The 20,950-nt window shown below is 43.6% G+C and overlaps 1 protein-coding gene across 9 annotated transcripts in view; it reads right to left on the bottom strand.

The window, feature by feature from the left end:
* Positions 1–20,950, bottom strand: part of LOC121287384 (zinc fingers and homeoboxes protein 3-like) — a 72,046-nt gene that overhangs the window by 23,796 nt on the left and 27,300 nt on the right. For 2 of the 9 annotated variants that reach the window (XM_041205207.1, XM_041205205.1), the window contains exons 2-3: positions 4,257–4,420; positions 2,667–2,905 (exon numbers count right to left, since the gene is read on the bottom strand). The exons of 2 other annotated variants lie outside the window; for them this stretch is intronic. The gene's annotated coding sequence lies outside the window, so the exon portion shown is untranslated. Of the gene's footprint in view, positions 1–2,666; positions 2,906–3,839; positions 3,923–4,256; positions 4,421–12,632; positions 12,767–16,612; positions 16,652–20,950 lie in introns of those variants that run through there. 5 more of the 9 variants (XM_041205210.1, XM_041205208.1, XM_041205206.1 and 2 more) reach the window with 5 other exon arrangements.

Here is a 20,950-nt window from a genome sequence, read left to right as displayed (position 1 = left end):
ACCTGATTCTGTTCCAATTACTCTCTAATATCAGATTTCGCTTTGCATCTCAAAACTTAATTGTGTGTGTGTGTGTGTGTGTTTGTGTGTGTGTGTACGTGTGTGTGTACATGTGTGTGTCCGTGTGTGTGTACATGTGTGTACGTAAGTGCATGTACATGCACGTGTGTATAACTAATGTGCATGTACATATGTACATATATACATATATATACATATATATATATATATATATATATATATAGTGTGTGTGTAAATATGTGAATGTGAGAGATGTCTGGGATGACTGTCTAGTAGTTGCAAATGATAAAGTCACAGACTGGTTCTCTGCATCTGACACGGCATCTGCGAGAGCTGCACCCCCTAGTGTTGTGGCACAAATAAACACAGTCTTCTATTTTCTCTTTAAAAATTAGCCCTTGAGAAAATGCTTGCAAAGGACTGTTGAGGTCAATCATGAAAATTACACCAGACAGAAGGAATAAATGAAAATTGACCTCTGAACTTCAGGCCAGACCTGAGTTTTGAACCTCACAACATTGGATGCAATGGCCATTTCCGAGTCCCTCACAGTACAGTGGGAGCCGGGGAGGTGTGCTCCATGAGCTCAGGGGGCATAGCAGGTGCAAGACCAGCAGAACAAACTATGCCAGAGCCAGATCTACTGCACCAGACACAAGGTGGATCTGAGAGACATCTAGGGGATGAGGCGGTTTGGACTCAGCAGGGAGCTTGTGACCGAGTTGTGCCAACAGGGTCATAATGGAGCAGGCAAGGGACGGAAAGGCAGCAGCAAATGTCACCACGGTTTTCAACTTTAGTGGCACAGGGTCCTTTCTGGCATCCTTAGGGGATGCCACAGGAGTCAGTCTCTAGGAGTTAACTGGGTGTCTGGTTTCACAGCCACATGCATACGCCTAATTGCAACTGCCAACTGAGCTTTTGTTGCCACAAGGTACTGGGTCATCACTAACTGTAACCACCAACAAACCTATGACAGCCTTAAATAGGAAGTAATATGATTCCACCAACACGCAGATTGAATGCAGCCACTGACACAATTTTAATGAACGCCAATGCACAATTTCCATGGAGAAACACAATCACCTTCACTCTGAGGCAATCAAATGTGGCCCAGTTCTTTGAAAAAGAAAGATGAATAGGCAACGGGCTCGTTGTGAGTTATGGGCTGCCTGGCACAACTGGCGCAGGCTGTGCACTGTTGCCAAAATTATTCAATCTGCACACAGAACAAATATTCAGAGTCAGATGTACTTCCCAGGGGAAAAATTTGAAGCAAGAACATAACAAACTTGTGGTACGCTGATGGCACAGAGATACTTGCAGAATCAGAAGGGATTTCGCAGATCAAGTAAAATCCAGAAGCTTAGAATATAGCCTGAGTATGAATATCAAAAAGAAATAAGTATCTGTAGTTAGAAGGAAGACATTAGAAGAAACTAGAGAGTGAAGATTGAAGTGGATGGAGTCACACTGGAACAATTGGATAGGTTTGTATATTTAGGGCAAATGAGAACAGAAGATGGCAGATTTGATGCAGCAGTTAGAAGGAGGATAGAGATAGCCAGAAGTAATTTTGTGAAGATGAAGGATCTGTTAACCAACAAAAAAACTCACGCTTGTAACACGGAAAAAACCCATAAGAGGGTGCATTCTATCCGCTTTCCTGTCTGCCTCAGAAACCTGGACAATAAATAAAGATCTCCAGAGGCCTTTGAAATGTGAGAGCCAAGACGTTCGCTTAAAATTCCGTGTACAGACCAGAAATTACAAGAGCGGAAAGAACTCTGAAAAGTGACATCCAGAAAATAAAATGTCACTATTTTGGCCATTTGATGAGAGCTGAAAAACTACAGAGATCTCTCTTAGAGGGCAAAGTGGATGGCAGCAGAAAAAGGGTTCAACCTAGGCGTAGTTGGATGACGGACTTCACCGAGCGGTTACAGAAGAGATACAGCAGATGTGTGAGGGTGGCACAAGACAAACAAGTGTGACATACCATGACAATCAATCTCCCGGTAGGAGTAGCTACAAGCAAGACAGGACAGGAGGTGCAACCTTGTCTCCGCACAGCCCCTCATACACTAGCAGAGATCAGACATAAGGCATGAATGAACAGCTTGCAAACACTTGCCTACATAACAACAGTGACTGCAATTCAAAAAAGTAATCTCTTGGTTGTAAAAGTACTGTGCGGATATCCTGAGGACATGATAATACAATATTATAAATTTAAGTTATAAAGCAAGTGCTTCAGATGCTTGAAGTGGATAAGGGGTGAGGAGAGGGGGAGATGTGAAGCTGCATCTGCAACATTCCACAGACAATGACCTCAAAACTGACTCAAAATAAAGAGCGCTAGCTTTGGCATGGATGATGTGGAAGCAGAAGTCACCTCCAACAGCACAGTCCCTGAAGTAAGAGAGATAGATGTGGAAGAGTCTTATTTGTTAACAGGTACAGTAACCTAGTGGTTATGTTACTAGACTAGAAATACAGAGAGCACAAATTCAAATTCCACCATGGCAGTTTGAGAATTTGAATTCAGTTTTTTTAAAAATCTGGAATAAAAAGGCATCAAGGTTGTTGTTATAAAAAACAAAAACAAGACCCAGGAAATCAGACCCTGTCCCAGGAATTCAGACCTCATCAAGGTAACGATGGAGGAGTAGGTAGTTGGTGGAGACCTCTGCCCTTCTGCTAATTCTTCAGTACCGGCACCATGTATTTTTTAATTGTTCTCCATCCCCATCATTGTTTATTTGTGGATAAATGGCCATAGCTGGGCTGATGCAAGATTAGGTTAGTGTATGTAATGATAGTTGGTGTTCTTGGCAACAGCTCTTCTGTGGTATGCCATGAAAATCATCAAGTTCTCTTCACTCTGTGAAGACAGAAGATAGGGTAGAATGAGTACACAGACAAACTTGTCTTTAGGAACCATAGTAATAGACAGATTAAGTACTAGTGCACAATCAGCACGTAAGAACACATGTTTGCAATGAGATACAAATCACAGAATACATTACTTGCATTTCACATACCAGGTGGTCCTCTAACTTTTTCAGGACCAATATCTTCAAAAGCCTCCCTCCCCATTAGAATCATAGAATGGTTACAGCACAAATGGAGACCATTCAGCTTGTCGTGTCTGTGCCAGCAAGAGGAACTCAGTTAGCCCCACTCCCCCGCCTTTGCCCCGTAGCCTTGCAAATTATTTAAAATCTTCAGGTAATGATCCAATCCCCTTTTGGAAGCCATGATTGAATCTGCCTCCCCCACAATCTTGAGCAATGCATCCTAGATCCTGATCACTCGCTGTGTAAAAAAGCTTTTCCTCATGTTGTCTTTGGTTCTTCTGCCATCCATCTTAAATCAGTGCCTCTGGTTCTTGATCCTTCCGCCAATAGGAAGCTTCTCTCTAGGGGAGGCAATGGTGCAGTGGTATTGTCCCATGGGCTAGTAATCCAGAGACCCAGGGTAATGCTCTGGGGGCCAGGGTTTGAATCCTGCCACCGCAGTGGTGGAATTTGAATTCAATAAAAATCAGGAATTAAAAAGTCTAATGATGACCGTGAAACCATTGTTGATTGTTGTAATAACCTATCTGGTTCACTAATGTTCTTTTAGGGAAGGAAATCTGCTGTCCTTACCTGGTCTGGCCTACATATGACTCCAGATTCACAGCAACGGGTCTTAAATGCCCTCTGAACAATAAATGCTCAGTATGAATGAAATATGCAATAAATGCCCACATCCCATGAATGAATTTAAAAAAAGAAATCTACTCTGTCCAGACCTCTCACGATTTTGAGTACCTTTATCAAATCTCCTCTCAGCTTTGTGTAGCGAAAAAAGGGGTCACCATCGATTCCAATTCCTGCCTTTTTTCTTTCCAAGTCTCAAAACACAAGAGCAGTGTAGTTTAAGAGCAGAATATTTTAAGGCATGAAAATTCTTTCTTGCAATATAATTCTCTGTAGCCATTAAATGCAACGTCATTTGCATTAATCTGCAGTTTAACTTGTACTAACTCCCTTGCCAACTCCTTTTCTCTGTGCATGCAGTGTTTCTTGCATTTATGAATAAATTCCCCTATAACATCATTCCCACATAGATCATTCATCTTCATATTTTGTGCACGTACAGCATTTTAAAGATTTCTTTAATATCTCAAGACTTCATCCCCCATGTGGGTCTTTAATCCACATATTAAGACAGGGCAATATTCTCACCTTAGCATGGTCCACTTTTTCAAGTCATGATGCTTCCTCAAGACGTCTTTCCAGATCCTAAGTGTGGTGGGTCATCCTGACCTTGTCAGTGATGTATTGCTACCTGCCACCTCCAGGAACAACTTCCACATTTTAAAATCCTGCTTCAGTTCATTCCAGACATACTGCAAACGAAAATTTATTTCCTTTGGAGCGACACTAACAAAAGGTCAAGAAAGGGAATTTTCTTTTCTCAGTTGCAAAAGCAATAAAATGGAACGAAGGCAGGGCTGCTGCTAACCATCACTTTTCCACCCAAAAAACCTGACGGCTTCAAAATGTTGTCCAACAGGCTCTCCAAGACCCACTCTAATGAAATGAGCTTTTCTCAAATTTCTTGTGCCATCTCACTAGAATTTCCAAATCAGTTGCCTTGCTCATTAGGTCTTTGAGCTTTGTAATAATGCTTGTGTCGTGAGTGGATCAGGCCTCATTGCCTTCAGTGAGACTGTGCTTAACAATTTTTGGGGGGATGGGGTGGCCAGGGGGCGCACAATTCTAAAATGAATATTTAATCTTTGATTGAGGGGTTGAGTGGGGAGGGTGGAGGTTAAAGAAGAAGAAATAGTCCTGAGTGAGTGCATTAATCGTAGTAGTTAATTTTAAAATTGGTACATGCCTCGCTCCCCCAAACCAGCCCATGAAGGATGTAATAGCCAAACCATGGTTTGCAGCAATGGCTCTCAAAGTGTTCTCTGTGAGGGTCCCCCAAGTGGTCCACAGACTGACCCAAATGCAAATCACAGGTGTGCAAGGCCACAGCTGAGGCTAGACGAGAAAACAGGCCAGAACCCTCATTGCCACCACTCAGGTGACATCACACAAGACCGGCTCCTGCATGCGTGGCACGAGTCATCATAAGCATAAGCAACAACGATGTAGTTTTATAAGCAAGATTTATGTTACAATTAATTTTGTTTGGCTAATATAGATATAAGGTAAGTATTAGTCTCTCAATAGTAGTCCACTGTGATGATTTTATAACATGTCTCGCACTGTTTCAAATTCTTATATTACTATTGTTTATAATATTAAAATGTCTACACTTCTGTTTCTGGCATGGATTAATAATTTACTTATACTTAAAACAATGCACAGAAATATATTACATTTAGTAATGCAAAAAGCAGGAAAACTTTATTGTTTCCAGAAGCGTTTACACAATAGCCATTCTCCCCATTAATTCTGCTGAGGTTTTTTTTTGTGTTGGCAGGGAAAAATGGATGGGGGGGGGACTGGTAGGTGGTCAGCAGATGAAGAAGTTTGAGACCACTGCTTTACAGCAAGACCACTCGCAATTCAAATTCTTTGGATTAAATACAGAATCCGTCTGACAGCAGAATAGTGGGGTGGATGTTGCATGAGCGCCCAAAACCTTGAACTGAGATGCAATTTGTATACCGTAGCCCCATGCGCTATAACGGGTAGTGCAAAAAAAAACACGCGAGATTTTTTAAAAAGCAGGGAAATAATATAACACAGCACTCACGCATCTGCCAGCTTTCCATATTAACTGGAGCCAGCAGCAACTTACATGACATCACAGTGTAGTAAAGAAAGGTCAACAACATTCTCCCGGAGGCTATTCATGGCTGCTTCAGTAGGTTAGAAACTGGTTTTGGACAGTGGAGATGAAGTGATAAGGAAATAAATTATAAGCAAAGAGCTGAGGAGTGTATTCGTGTACGCTGCCTGGAATTTACCTCAAATGAGCCAAGAGTGAATTTACTGGCGACACAATGACCTGGCAACTCCTGCACAATTCATCAGTAAGCCTTTCTTATGAAATACAATTTGAACGATCTCTCCTGCAACCACATCCCCACACCCCGTCAGACTACAGGAGGGAGAGAGAGAGAGAGAAAGAAAGAAGGAAAGTGTAGATAAAAGAAAAAAAACGCGGATGCTGGAAATCCAAAACAAAAACAAAAATACTTGGAAAAACTCAGCAGGTCCGACAGCATCTGCGGAGAGGAATACAGTTAACATTTCGAGACATTAACTGTGCTCCTCTCCGCAGATGCTGTCAGACCTGCTGAGTTTTTCCAGTTATTTTTGTTTTTGTGTGAGAGAAAAAGTGTGTTGGGAGATGGGGAAAGAAATAAAGAGTGAGAGAAGGTCTGTGTGGACAGAGAGAAAGAGAGAAAGTAAGTGTGTGGAGAGATAAAATGTGTTGCTTGTGAGTAAGAGTATGGGGGGGGGAGAAAGAGAGACAAAATGTATTTGGAGAGAGGAGACTACAGAGCAAGAAAGTTAGCCCAAGTCTGTCATAGGGGAAATGTTAGAAGCTATTATTAAAGGTGCTATAGCAGGGCACTTACAAAGATTCAAGGCAATGAGGTAGAGTCAACATGGTTTTGTAAAAGGCTTAACCAATTTATTGGAGTTCTTTGAAGGAGTCGCATATGCTGTGGATAAAGGGGAACTGGTGGATGTACTGTACTTAGATTTCCGGAAGGCACTTGATAAAGTGCCACACCAAAGGTTATTCTGGAAAATAAAAGCTCCTGGTCTAGGGGGTAACATATTGGCATAGATAGAAGATTGCTAACAGGAAGCAGAGAGTTGGCATAAATGGGTCTTTTTCTGGTTGGCAGGATGTGAGGAGTGGTGTGCCACAGGGATCAGTGCTGGGAAAGATGTGCAGAGGATGTTTCCGTTAGCGAGATAGTCTAGAACTAGGGCTCACTGTTTAAAAATAAAGAGTTGCCCATTTAAGACAGTATGAGGAGAGTTTATTTCTCTCAGAGGATGGAGAGTCTTTGGAACTCGCTTCCTCAAAAGGTGGTGCAAGTCTTTGAATATTTTTAAGGCAGAGTTGGATAGATTCTTGATTAACAAGGGAATGAAAGGTTATCAGGGATAGGCAGGAACGTGGGGTTGAGGTTACATTCAGATCAGCCGTGATCTTATTGATTGGCAGAGCAGTCTCATGTGGCCACGTGGCCTACTCCTGCCCCAATTCATATGTTTGTTTGTGTGTTGTGTGGAAGAGAGAAAGAGATAGAAAAAAGTGTGCAGGGAGAAAGTGAGAGGAAAAAGAAGCAAATACAAACATGAACAGGTAAAGGGAATTGCAGAATTCAAAGCGAGAGAGAGAAAAGGACAAAGATAAACCAGGTGAAACAGGACATTAAAAAAGAGAAGGGAATGGAAGGGAAAATGGATCAGAGAGAGAAAGTCCAAGGTACACATGAGCAAGGGAGACCAAGATGAATGCAGGAGCATGTGTACACAGTCCATTACTGACAACTGAAATTGTTTTGTGCTTAAAAAAATTGAATTATCCAATGATTTGAATTCAACACTGTAAACAAGATCGCAAAGTGGGAATTTGGTGTTAACAAAATTGAATTATCGGACCATTTGAACTTCAGATAAACTTTAAATTAAGCATAGACTCTATGCGATAACATCAGAATTTGTAACTAAAGATCATCTCCAAAACCCGCCCTGCATCAATGCATTCAACCAATCCTCAAATCAGCCCCATGAATATTCAACATGCTCAGAGCATTTGCATATTTTAAAAACTGCAATTCATCTGCACGCTCAGCAAATTACCTTTACACAGCTATCTACAGCTAAAACAGTGGTAAACAAATCCCTCATTTTAGTTGGATTTTCAAATATTCAGTGCTGGGCTCTCACCCGGTTACAAGTTCAGTGCTGGAGTGGCTGGCATTGAAAAAAAATAGCAAAGTAAATTTTTCCACAGTAGACATCGAGGCCAATTTTTTTTTTAAATGAGCATGGTTCCGATACAGGGTCTCCTCGATGCTGACCAGGAGCCCTGCGATGATACAGGGCAGGAGATTTGCATTAACCAGTGGCTAAGAGATGAAATAAAACCAGAAGAGACGAATGAGCCCAAATGTTTTTGCTGCAGTGGACTGAATAAATGTAATTTTCTGAGCACACCATTGTCTTTCAAGTTTTAAAAAATGTGCACATGCTTTGATCATGTTGAACAATCATGCAGCTGATTTGAGGATTGGTTGAATGTAGTGCATTATGCCAATGCAAACTTGCAGTGGATTCAGGGTAGAGGGATGGGGCCTTGAAGGTGATTTTGAATTACAGATTCTTTTGACATTTGCACATGCAGTCTGTGCTTCATTTAAAAGTTACTTAGTTCAAATGGTCCAATTCTGTAAGCGCTTCATTTGAAATCTGCTGTCTTATTTACATTGCTGAATTCAAATAATTGGGTAATTCTACGTATGAAAACAACTTGTCAATAATGGACTGTGCACACATGTGCTGGTACTTGTCTCTCTCGGTCTTGGCCATTCTCTGTGTGGCCTTGGTGGATAACCTGGGGTCCAGGCTGCGGCCTACCAACCTCGCGCTATCTTTGAACAGAGTGTCTGCCGTTCAGAATGCTAGTCGAAGACGCTGCATGCCTGAACTCACTCCCTCGAGGCTGACAAGCCATTTTGGCACAGCTCAGTTCACATGAAACCCTCTGCTGAGGCCCCAGAGTTGGAGAGGAAACTTCAGATATAGAACAACCCCTCCCCCACATTGGAGACTGAGAAACACCAGCCCCAATGAAACAAAGAGCAACTCCTCCCCCACCAGACTCCAAGCAACCCCTCCCCCACCACCAGACATAGCGAACCCTCTTCCCCACCTAGACATCGTACAACCCCTCCCAAACACACTCCCACTTTCCCCTTGTCAGATCAAATACAAAACCAAAAGGTTTAAAACATGCATATTATTTTTCAAAATAGAAATCAAGCTTAATGAAGATTTCACTACAATTTTTAACAATTCTGTGTCTCAATACAGCAGCGCAACAAATTGGACTAAATTCTCAAGTCATGAAGGTAATCGTGGCTTTTTTTTTTAAACATAAGGGCTCGAGAAAACTTGTGGCCTCTCAAAGGCTTGTTTGGGTACACGTGCCAGCTGTGTGGTACTGAGCTGTTCAGACATGAGGTGACGTGCCCAAGTCCGATCTCTGGTCTGTGCAGAGTTGGCTGGTCTCAGGCAGGTAGTGTTGACAGATGGGCCTCGCCATTAGACCAGTGGGGAATATCTGCTCAAAGTGCTGCTGTGATTGTAACTTTAGCCAAGCACATCATTAAAATGAGGAGTGCAGAGAGAGAGAGAAAAAAAAAACAAACACGCAGGGAGCATAAGTGAGCATCACCTCAGCAAAGAAAGGCCCAGGATTGAAATATAAAAATCAATCATGGTCCCCATTTCCAATTGCCATTCAGTGCACCTGCGCTGGCAAGGGCAGGGGTTTGGAACTTGGGCAGAATCAGGGCTGTAATGTGCCCATCAATATCCTACCCCTCCCCCCAAGTCAATTAGTTTGCTGGCATTCTGTCCCTAGGCTCCAGTACCATGGCCAATCAATAGCCATGGAAACGGAGCACAGCAGGAGGCAGCACCTTCAGGAGAGGGAGCAAGATTTCTGGAGCACCAGCGAAATATGAAAAAGAACACAAAGGAAACCAGAATGCCCTCTCAGGACTCTTCACCTCAAATCAGGACTTTAGTCTTTTCTGGTCTGACAGGAAAAAGGAAGCTCGTTTCCCGTTTCAGAAAACCACACATTATTCTTCTGGACATGGATTACTGGTACTTTAGATTAGCTTCCCAGTTCTAGAATTCCGAATTGGTTGTTAACCAAAACTTGTTTGAGGGAATAAAAGCAATTTAAAATGAGAACCGCTGACTGCTCAGTTCCTCAGTTTGCACAGGCTGTAGTTAAGAGAACCATTTAAACCATTATCAGCCAGCGCAGCACCAAACAGGCCTTTAATCCTGGGCAGCATTTACATTTTCTTGCCTATTTGTCTTTGAAGCAATGACTGAACAAGTTGTTTGATTTTTTTTGGGGAAAAAGTATTATCTTTAGAATCACTTTTGTACCCCCCACCACCCCCCACCCCCCCCCCGCCCCAGCCACGATGGTGTACAATTTTAAAATTGCAGGGGCCAGCTGTTAGTGGAATGTGGTAATAGAACAACGGCAGATAGACTTGCATTTATATAGTGCTTTTCACGACCACCATACGCCACAAAGCACTTTGCAGCTCAGGAAGCGTTTTTCAATTGTAGTCACTGCTGTAATGTACGGAATATGACAGCCGATTCACGGATAGCAAACTCCCACAAACAGCAATGTGATAATGGACAGATAATCTGTTTTTGTGATGTTGATCGAGGGATAAGTACTGGTCAGGACACTAGGGATAACTACCCAGCTCTTCTTCAGAATAGTGTCACGGGGATCCTTTACATCCACCCGGGCAGGCAGACCACCTCCATTTAATGTCTCAGCCGAAAGATGGCACCACCTACAGTGCAGCACTTTCGCAGCCTTTATTTTTGTGTTCAAGCCCTCGAGAAGTGGGACTTGAACCTGAAACCTTGTGACTCAGCAGCAAAAGTGCTACCAGATGAGCCACAGCCAACCCTAGCTAAGTCATCCCGTGTCATTCCTCATGAGGTGAGCAAAGGCCTTTGTGTGCTCTATTTGGCCATTTGGGTGGGGGCAGACAACGCAACATTGAACCAATCTGGTTCGCACCCAACGACAACAGGCATGGACTTTCCAACTCTCAGAACCATCAGGAATACCAACACTCAAGAAGTTTTACACCATCCAGGACAATGCAGCCCACTTGATTGGTACCCCATTCACAAACATTCACTCCCTCCACCACCAACCCACAGTAGCAGCAGTGTGTACCATCCAAAAGATGCACTGCAGGAACTCACCAAGGCTCCTTAGACAGCATCTTCCAAACCCACAACCACTACCATCTAGAAGGACAAGGTCAACAGATAGATGGGAATACCACCACCTGGAAGTTCCCCTCCAAGTCACTCACCATCCTGACTTGGAAATATATCGCCGTTCCTTCACTGTCACTGGGTCAAAATCCTGGAACTCCCTCCCTAACAGCACTGTGGGTGTACCTACACCACATGGACTGCAGCAGTTCAAGAAGGCAGCTCACGACCATCTTCTCAAGGGCAATTAGGGACAGGCAATAAATGCTGGCCTATCCAGTGATGCCTACATCGCATTAATAAATTTTAAAAAAGGAACATGAAACTTGTTTGATTCGGAACCCTGGCTCCCCTCCCTCAATCAAGGATCATCTGAAATTACTGTATAGCAACTACAGGAACAATTGCTCTGATTGAGGTCGGATGACTCTGTAAGGTACTTTACAGCAATTTGCCAAGGCTCCTTCTACAGCACCTCCCAAACCTGCAGCCTCTATCACCTCGAAGTACAAGGAAAGTAGACACATGGGAACACCATCATCTGCGATTTACTCTCCAAGCCACTCACCATCCTGACTTGGAACTATATCGCCGTTCCTTCACTGTCACCAAGTCAAAATCCTGGAACACCCTCCTGAACAGCACTGTGGGTGTACCTACACCATATGAACTTGCAGCAGTTCAAGGCTGCACCTCACCAACACCTTCTCAAGGGCAATTGGGGATGGGCAAAAAATGCTGGCCTTGCCAGTGATGCCCACATCCCGAGAATGAATAAAAAAGATACAATGGGGATGGAACCTGGAATCCACCAGCTTGGTTCTACGGCAGATTGAAGTGATTTGGGAATTTATTCCAACCTAAGTCAGCTGAAGCAATGTTTCAGTAAAATCCATGGACATACATTACAGCCTGTGCCAATTGCGGCTGGAGGAGAGGTGGTATGGGAGTAATGCAAGCTGCAGGGCGGGTAGGAATGTGCAGCTGTGTAATTGTATTGCTCAATGGGGGAGTTCAGAGAAGTGCTGCTACACTTGTGCAAGGGCTTGGCCTGCAACGTGGAAGACTTACTTTACTAGAAGCATTGAGATTTGATGGGATGAACTGTGTCTACTCATGAGTTCAGCTGCATTCTGGTCAATGCAAAGGACACAGATGTGAATTTTTTTTTAAAAGTGGTAAACATTAACAGACTATCTTTACTTTGGCAGAATCAATGTACAACATCCAATTAAAGTGACCCAGCTCTTGAAAAATATCACACAAATCTATCTTCGCCTGAATTAGTACAAATGACATTATTAAATGCGATATTGAACTTGTGAAGCAGGCACTTGTAACCAAGGGGCCAAACCCACACCAGCCGAGCCTTGCTGGAATCCGGCAAGCCAGACTACAAATCAGTGCCTCATCGGTGTCATTGTGTCAGTAACTTGTGCTTTAAACATTGAAAACTTATCTCAGTCTAGCCCAGGGTTGACAATCCTCCAGGATTGTCCTGGAATCTCCAGGAGATGTCAAAAAATAAAAGAATTTGTAGCATGAAGTTCTTTTTCTTCAAACACTTTTGTTTCTTACTTGTAAAATATTACCGACGTCAGGGAGGGGAGGGAAAGAGATTGTTTGATTGGCTGAGATGGTCAGAGGCAGGTCATGCAATGAAACCTCCAGGAATACATCCAGAGCTGGCAGCCTAGTCGAGCTGAGCACCTGTGTGCACGCGCATGTCCACACCCGTTTCCCTGTCTGCATGTGTGTCTGCACATGAAAAGAAAGAAACGTTTGCAATTATATAGCACCTTTAACGATCACCTGGTATCCCAAAATGCTTTACAGACAATACTTTAAGTATGTCATTGTTGTCATGTAGGAAATGTCCCAGCCAATTTGCACTCAGTGAACTCACTCCCACAAACAGTAACATGATATTGGCTGGCTAAGTTGTTTTGTGTGATTAAATTGTCGGCCCAGACAAAGGGGATAGCTCCCCTACTCGTCTTCAAAAGAGCGCCATAAGTTCTTTTATGTTCACTTGAGAAGGCAGTCAGGGCCTCAGGTTTAACACCTCATCCAAAAGACGGAACTGGAGTGTTGGCCTTGAATTTTATGCTCAAGTCCTGGAGTGGGACTTGAACCCACAACCTGCTGACTCAGACGCAAAAGTGCTACCTATACCAAGTGAGCCGGCATGGGCAGCAACAGCCCTGGAGCGGGTTGTGTGCGAGATGGGCTCAGCAGGATAAGGGCGATGGTGTGCAACCGCAGAAAGCACAATGAGTGACGCTGGCCCACAAGAGCTAAATCCTCTCTGCCAGCTGTTCAATTTGCTCAAAGTGCTCTCCATCAGATCCTGAAATTTCCACACAAAAATGTTGCTCGTGCAACAAATTCCCTCGCAGCCCTCCCTCCTCTCCCACCACCTTCCTTAAATCCCACCCCCACCACCCCCCCTCCGCCTTTTCTCTCTCTCTCTCTTGAGTTCCGACAATCTGTGAGAACCATCAGTGAAGTTAGTGATTGAAACAAGAGCCAGAAAATGGTGCAACAAATAAAAAAAATACTTTTCAAAGAACATGCCAGCTCCCTGGGATCTACAACAAGCATTCGTCAGGAGGGTCCGAATTTCAGCCAATCTCAAGAGTAGATCAGTGTGAATTAAACTGCTCCACACAGTTCTTGCTGTCAGGTGCATCTGGACTCTCCCTCCCCCACTGGAACACAGGCACCCCTCCAGTGAGCGGACATTGTTTGGCGCACTGGTTAGGCACAGGCTCCCACATAACTACAGGCACAAGGAATCGTGGTTCACATTTTCACAGGTGCCGTTTACTATTTCCGAAAGCTGTGGATTTTTAATTGACAGCCCAACACGAAGAAAGAACAAGAGCAGAAAGAACCTAACAGCTCATCATACCAGTGGAGGTGGGACCACAGACAGCTGAGTTGCAGCAAAACAGAGACCTATTAGAACGATCTTTCAGCTGCAATATTATTCATCATTCTAGATACATACAATAGTGGGAATTGCATCTACATTTGTAGCAGGCATATAAAAAGGCACACGGAGGGTCGTTAGCATTCTGAATTTTCTTCCCCAGGGACCAGTTGAATATATTCAAGGCTGAGTTAGACAGATTTTTGATTGACAAGGGAGTCAAGGGTTATGAAGGGGCAGGCAAGAAAGTGGACCTAAAGCCACAATCAGATCAGCCATGATCCTATTGATTGGTAGAGCAGGCTCATGGGGCCAAATGGCCTACTTCTTGCTCCTATTTTTGATGTTCTTCTGTAGAACAGCAACACGCTGGGAAACAAGATGGTCGCGTGTCAGCAAGATGTTTAAATGCACATGGTAACTGAGCCCAGTTTTATCTGCCCCATCTGCATGTGCACAGAGAGAAAGCAACCAGTCATACCTGCAAGCACACAGACTGTTCTATTCTGCAAAATCAGCTGGTGATGGATAATACTGAAGCTAATCTTTACTCAGTCTCACATTTATTTACAGAGTGAAACATCACAAGCATAGACCTCCTAATTCAACCACCACACCACAGTTTTCCACAAGTTTGCTTTATATGTGCTCAAGTGAAACCCCAATTAATGCCTTCCACTTCCATACACAATTGATATACAATTAACACAGATGACACAAATAGACAGATAGCACCATATTTGCATGCATTTGCAGACGGACAATTCCACAAGGGATCTCCAGATAGTGACCAAGAGTGAACATAGCGGCCAATTGTTTCTTCTTAGTTCAAGTTCATTATGATCGATTATTGCTGCCCTGTTTGCTACCCCTGCTGATATCAGCCACCTCCAATTTAAAATTAAACCTCAGGAGTTCTTGGTCTGTTTAGCATACTGTTGCGTAGACTGGAACCCACTAGTCTATCAGAAGAGAGAGCGCCTCTCTGCTTTCACATTAGAGCATAGTAGCGACATGTTGAGAATTCTTTAAAATTCTAATAAAATTACATTACAGGAATTGTAAAAGAAGATTAAAAATAAAAAGTAGGGCAGCTTCCTCAATAAGACAGGATATACACTCAGCAATGCAGACCAGGTTCAATTCCCCGCCTGCAGGGAGCAGTTTCATCTCAGCTAGGGTGGTACAATAGGCTTCTGTGCCCCAGTCTAAAACAGAAACAAATTTCCACCAGAACTCAAACCCCAGTCACTCCTGTGTGATCCCTGCTTAAAATTCACAGAACAAGAGCAAAATACAGCTGTGATGCCTCCACAGACGAAGGGTTGGCCGATATCAAGAGTGGGCAAGGTACTGGATAGTGCCCAATAATGTAGCCCAGCAGTTGGGTAAACAACAGCAACTAACATTTAAACAGCATGTTAGCAAACTATCACAAGGTGCTGCACAGGAGTATTATCAGACAAAAATATTGACACCAGGCCAAAGAAGGAGACATTAGACAAAGTCATAAGCTAGCTCATGCATTTAAGGAGCACCTCAAGGGAGGTAATTCCAGAGCTTAGGGCCTAAACTGTTGGAGATACGGCTGTCAATGGTGGGATGCACAAAAGGCCAGAAGTGGAGGAGCGCACAGCTTTCGGAGGGTTGCAGAAGTAGATGACACCATTCAATACAATTCAAACAGAATTCACCTACCACTTTCAAGACTAAGTCAATGCTGAATTAGTTGATATGACACCAGTAAGAATTTTCAATTTAACTCAGCGACCTGTGTTAAAGGTGTGGGGTGGCAGGGGGCTAAAGGTGTGGGGTGGTGAGGGAGGGGGGAGGGGGGCACGGTGGGAGAATAAGGTCATGATCAGATAATTTCTACTTGAATTGTGGGATTTTAGCAGAGAGATTGACTCTCACAGTCAGTTTGACTCTCTGTATTGAGGAAGGCTGAGTCAATATAGCACAGGAGGTGGCCATTCAGCCCACTGAGTCCTTGCCAGGATTTACTTTTGGCCAAAGTACCAGCAGATTGCAGCAGCCCATACACAGAGAAAAAAAACCCATCAGAAATGAAGATGCTCCCAAAATCATTGTTGTCTAGTGTTGTCATGGCAGTGGGAGTGAAGATGTGGGGAAGAATTTAAATGCAGCTCTATTGGCTTCAGTTGTGAGATGGTTGACAGGTAAGAATTCCTGTTCAGACAGCTATTCAGTGTGTAATCAAATTGAGAAATCTTATAAACATCCATATGTGTTTTTGGTTTCGTCAGATTCACATGTCAAATGGTTTTTCTAAGGAAGAGATTTAATCTAGGCAAAGAAAATATGTGCTTGAAAGAAATATTGATGCTACGGAAGAACTGAGTCATGGGTGGTACAGAACCCAAAGTTCATGGAGGTGGAAATAATGATTCACAGGGTGGTTTGGCTCCCCTGAATGAACAGTGGCAGCGAGTTGCAGGATGAAGAAACCCCAAAAATGGTGAGGGAAGCAGGAGTCACGGGATGGTAAATACAAGGAGAAAACAAGAAAATGTCTTTGCCTCCATGTCCCTCTCCTTCTTTAACAATCTTCTTAAACCCCAGGTCTTTGACAACCCCTCCAATAACTCCTCCTTTTGCTCACCGTGGATTTGTGTCTGATCCTGTTCCCCTGTGAAGCACCTTGATTCTTTTGTTTATTCATTCCTGGGATGTGGGCATCGCTGGCAAGACCAGCATTTATTGCCCACCTCTAATTGTCGTTGAGAAGGTGGTGGTGAGCTGCCTTCTTGAATCGTTCTATGTGGTGTAGGTACACCCACAGTGCTGTTAGAAAGGGAGTTCCAAGATTTTGACCCAGCGACAGTGAAGGAACGGCGATATATTTCCAATTCAGGGTGGTGAGTGGCTTGGAGGGGAACTTGCAGGTGGTGGTGTTCCCATGCACCAGCTGCCCTTGTCCTTCTAGATGGTAGAGGTTGCAGGTTTGGAAGGTGCTGTCAAAGAATCCTTGGTAAATTGCTGAGTGCATCTTGTAGACGGTACATATTGCCTCTAGTATATACTGCAGCCACTGTTCGCCAGTGGCGGTGAGAGTGATGGGTGGGGTGTCTATATTAAAAGGTACTATATAAATGCAGGTAATTGTCATAAAACCAATGCCTGGGGACCAGAGAGGGAAGTATGACTCAGACTGAGCTTCTACTGAATGCTGCACTTGCTTGAGCAAACCTGGAAGCTTCCCGAGCAGCAGCAGCAGCCACTCTTGCATTCAAGTTAAAACTATGACCTCCAGCTAGAGGGCTCTTCACTAAAGGCCCATGGTCCAACATGTCAAAAGTACCAGCTCATTGTGCATTACATCTTCAGCAGTAAAAAGTAGGGGACAACATCCACAGATTCACTGGATGAAGTCAGCAGTTGAATGCCTAAGCGATCCAAGCCACTCCAAGTTCTGCTCCAGTGATGTGAAATGATGAAATGGCCTGTGTGGGTAACACTCATCATTCACAAGATCACTGGAGCTGAACACAGTGAGATCACATTAGAGGCAAACTCTACACAAACTGCCTGCTGCCAGACTACGGAGAACAAGAACGGTTAGAAGGATATAATACAATAACCAGGCCCGACACATACAGTGATAAGTAAACAAATATATTGGTTAGAATTAAGTAACCAGTTCGACAGAATATATAATATATAATAAACACAGAAAGTGCTAGAAAAACTCAGCAGGTCTAGCAGCATCAATGGAGAGAGAAACAGAGTTAACGTTTTGAGTCCAATATGATTCTTCTTTGGAAGTCAACATATATCTCCTTCACACCAGCAGATCTCTTGAAGCACTATTCACTGTGACCTCTCTGATGTCTGTCCTTTCATCTCTTTCAAACTAACCTATGATTTGCATTTATTTCTATCTTGCCCCTATATCCCTTTCCATAACCCCAATCTCTTTCTTGACATGAGACCCATGCAATGTCTCTAATCACTCCCTCTCTCTCCCTGATCTGTCTTAGCTTGGCCCTCTCTTTCTCTTATCATGTCTCAAGACTCGCCCTCTCACTGCAATATCTTCCACCCATCTGCTTCACGCCAATGCCTTACCCAAATCATTCAGTGTCACCCACCTCTGACTGCATACACTCTCCCTATGGTCCTTGTGTTTGCCATGTTATCTGCCTAATCTTTTACTCACATATCTCCTCTAGTATTCATCTCTCTCATTTGTCTATTTTCCCCAGCTTTCCCCCCACCATTGCTCCCATCTTCCCACAGCACTCTCTCCACAACGAACAACAACTTGTAATTAAATAGCACCATTAATATACAAAAGTATTCAAGGCACTTCACAGGAGCATTATAAAAGTAAAATTTGGCACCAAGCCACATGAGGAGATATGAAGGCAGATGAGAAAAGCTTGGTAAATGAGGTATGTTTCAAGGAGTGTCTTAAAGGAGAAAAGCAAGTTAGAGGGGCGTACAGAGGGATTTCCAGAGCTAAGGGTCTTGACAGCTGAAGGCACGGTCACCAATGATGAAGCAATTAAAAATAGGGGATGCTCAAGAGGCCAGAAATGAAGAGAGTTGTGGGGTTGGAAGAGATTACAGAGATAGGAAGGGGCAAAGACATGGAGAGATTTGAAAACAGGGATGCGAATTCTAAAATCGAGGCATTGTGTAACTAGGAACCAATGCATGTCAGCAAGCACAGGGGTGATGGGTGAATAGGGACTCAGTGTGAATAAAGACACCAGTAGCACAACTTTGGATGACCTCACGTTTATAGAGGGTAGAATGGGGGAAGCCAGCTAGGACTACATCGGAATGGTCAAGTACAGAAATAACAAAGGATTGTATGAGGGTTTCAGCAGCAGATCAGCAGAGGTGGGGAGGAGCCAGCTGATGTCACCCCAGTGTATCTCTCAGTCTCCCTCTTGTTGTGGTCGGACCACAGGGAATGGGCAGGAAGAAATGGCTGAGAGTAGGTGGAATAAACAGATTCAGATGGTCAGTCCGATTGAATGAAGAACAGGATCAGGATTAAGCTACAACAGCAAGAGGGGCTGTATCTTTGGTCAGGAATGGTGGGTAGAGCAAAAAAACAATTAAGGGGTTCTGGTGGTAGGGTCAGGAAGACCTGAGCAGCAAGGCAGGCACCAGAAGGACAACATAAGGCAATTGGAGGCAAAACCAAGAGACACAGCATCAGAACAGTGCAGGCAAAGAGGGTGACAAGGTAAGTCTTTGCATTGATAAGATGCATTGACCATTGGGTGCTACCATAAAAGGAAAGACCGCTGGATGAGTTGAGTCCAGCATGACCAGTTGCTGAAAGAAACGTAGCATAGGAGAGTCGACAGGTCCTGAACAACAAGGCACATGCAACCAGGAGAAAGAAAGGTGCTAAAGGAGGGTAAGGCAAAGACAGGGTTGGACTCCAGCCAATATTAGGAGGTCTCATGAGCTGAGAAATGGACCAAATCGCAAGCATAGTGCCACCTGATGCTTGGAGGTCTGCACTGGAATTTGAGTAAGGATTACAGTCACCATTACAATACAACAGCTTGTATTTATATAACACCTTTAACATAGCAAAACATTCCGGCCCCACCTAAGCAGATGAAGCTACCGTAAATCACAAAGACAAAAAAAATGCCTGGTAAATAGGAAGGGCTGAGAATCTTAATACAGACTTGGACCCAACTTTACAACAATCAACACATTGCACAGGCAAGAGAGCTCACTGAATTTCACCAACATGTCCTGTTTGACCACCAGCATTGTTGGGTTTTCATGAAATCAGGCTGTTCTTAATTAAGAAGCAATATGAAAAAGTCTCATCGATTTGAACGAAGGGATTCATCGGAAATATTTTCTCTTTCATCTGCAGGCCATCTCCAGCACTTTCTGGTTTTCCTTCAGATTTCTAGCATTTGTGGGCTTCTCTTGTTATCTTAGAATGTTAAAACTCTGCTCTAAACATACTGTGGTGAAGTGGTTTTTGTTCAGTTTACCGCCTGTGAATCAGCCAAGCAGGATATCGTCCAAAATCATTTTTTGTTTGAAAATCAATCAGCTTCCTTGCTGGGCTATTCCTCTAACCATTCACAGATGGAGTCTGGATTCTTGAGCGCTGCTGGCGTTGTCACGAGCTAATGTTAACATTTGGCAGAGAATGGAGTTAAGGAGCGAGAGAGGTAGAGTGCAGTATGACATTTTTGAGCATTAGAAGCAGGCACGTAAACGCAATAGTCTCTCCCAGTCATACAAACGTATGACAACGATAGACAATGATAGAGCCACATAACTGCAATGCTTTCTGCAACAGAAACCACACTCTCCCCACCCACAAAACCTCCTTGGAGGGATTAAATAAAAAGACATCTTAAAAATCTAGGGTCAACCAATGGGGGGCAAAAAAATCTAGGAAAATTTCTCTCCAATCTCTTTAGCTCATCAAAACTAGTCCAGGAGACAGATACAGCCCTAAGTAAACGCTATGCCTTGCCTTCCATTTATATGAGGTTACCTTTGTCCTAGCAAGGAACAGGAGCCCAGATATGGCATGAAGTAATGTAGTGAAGCAGGATTCAACATATGAGCCAGCAGTCTGTCCCACAGGTCCATTATTGACTGTCCCACACATTGGAACAGAGGAGCAGGAGGAGGCCATTCGGCCCTTTGAGTATGCTCCACCATTCAATAAGATCATGGCTGATCTGGTTGTGGTCTCAGCTCCACTTTCCTGTCTGCACCCTTGCCTAACAAAAATCTGTCTAACTCTGCCTTGAATAAATTCAAAGATCCTGCTTCCACTACTTTCTGAGGAAGGGAATTCCACACACCAATGACCCTTTGGGAGTAAAAGCTTCTCCTCGTCTGTCTTAAAAGGAAAATCTCTTGTTTTTAAGCTATTTCTCCTAGTTTTAGTCTCCCCCACAAGAGGAAACACAAGAGAGCACATATTCATGTTAAC

Source organism: Carcharodon carcharias, chromosome 14 (assembly GCF_017639515.1).
Source record: "Carcharodon carcharias isolate sCarCar2 chromosome 14, sCarCar2.pri, whole genome shotgun sequence".
NCBI classification, from domain to species: domain Eukaryota; kingdom Metazoa; phylum Chordata; class Chondrichthyes; order Lamniformes; family Lamnidae; genus Carcharodon; species Carcharodon carcharias.
Note: the sequence above shows the minus strand (reverse complement) of the source record. Positions and strands in the feature narration are given on the sequence as shown.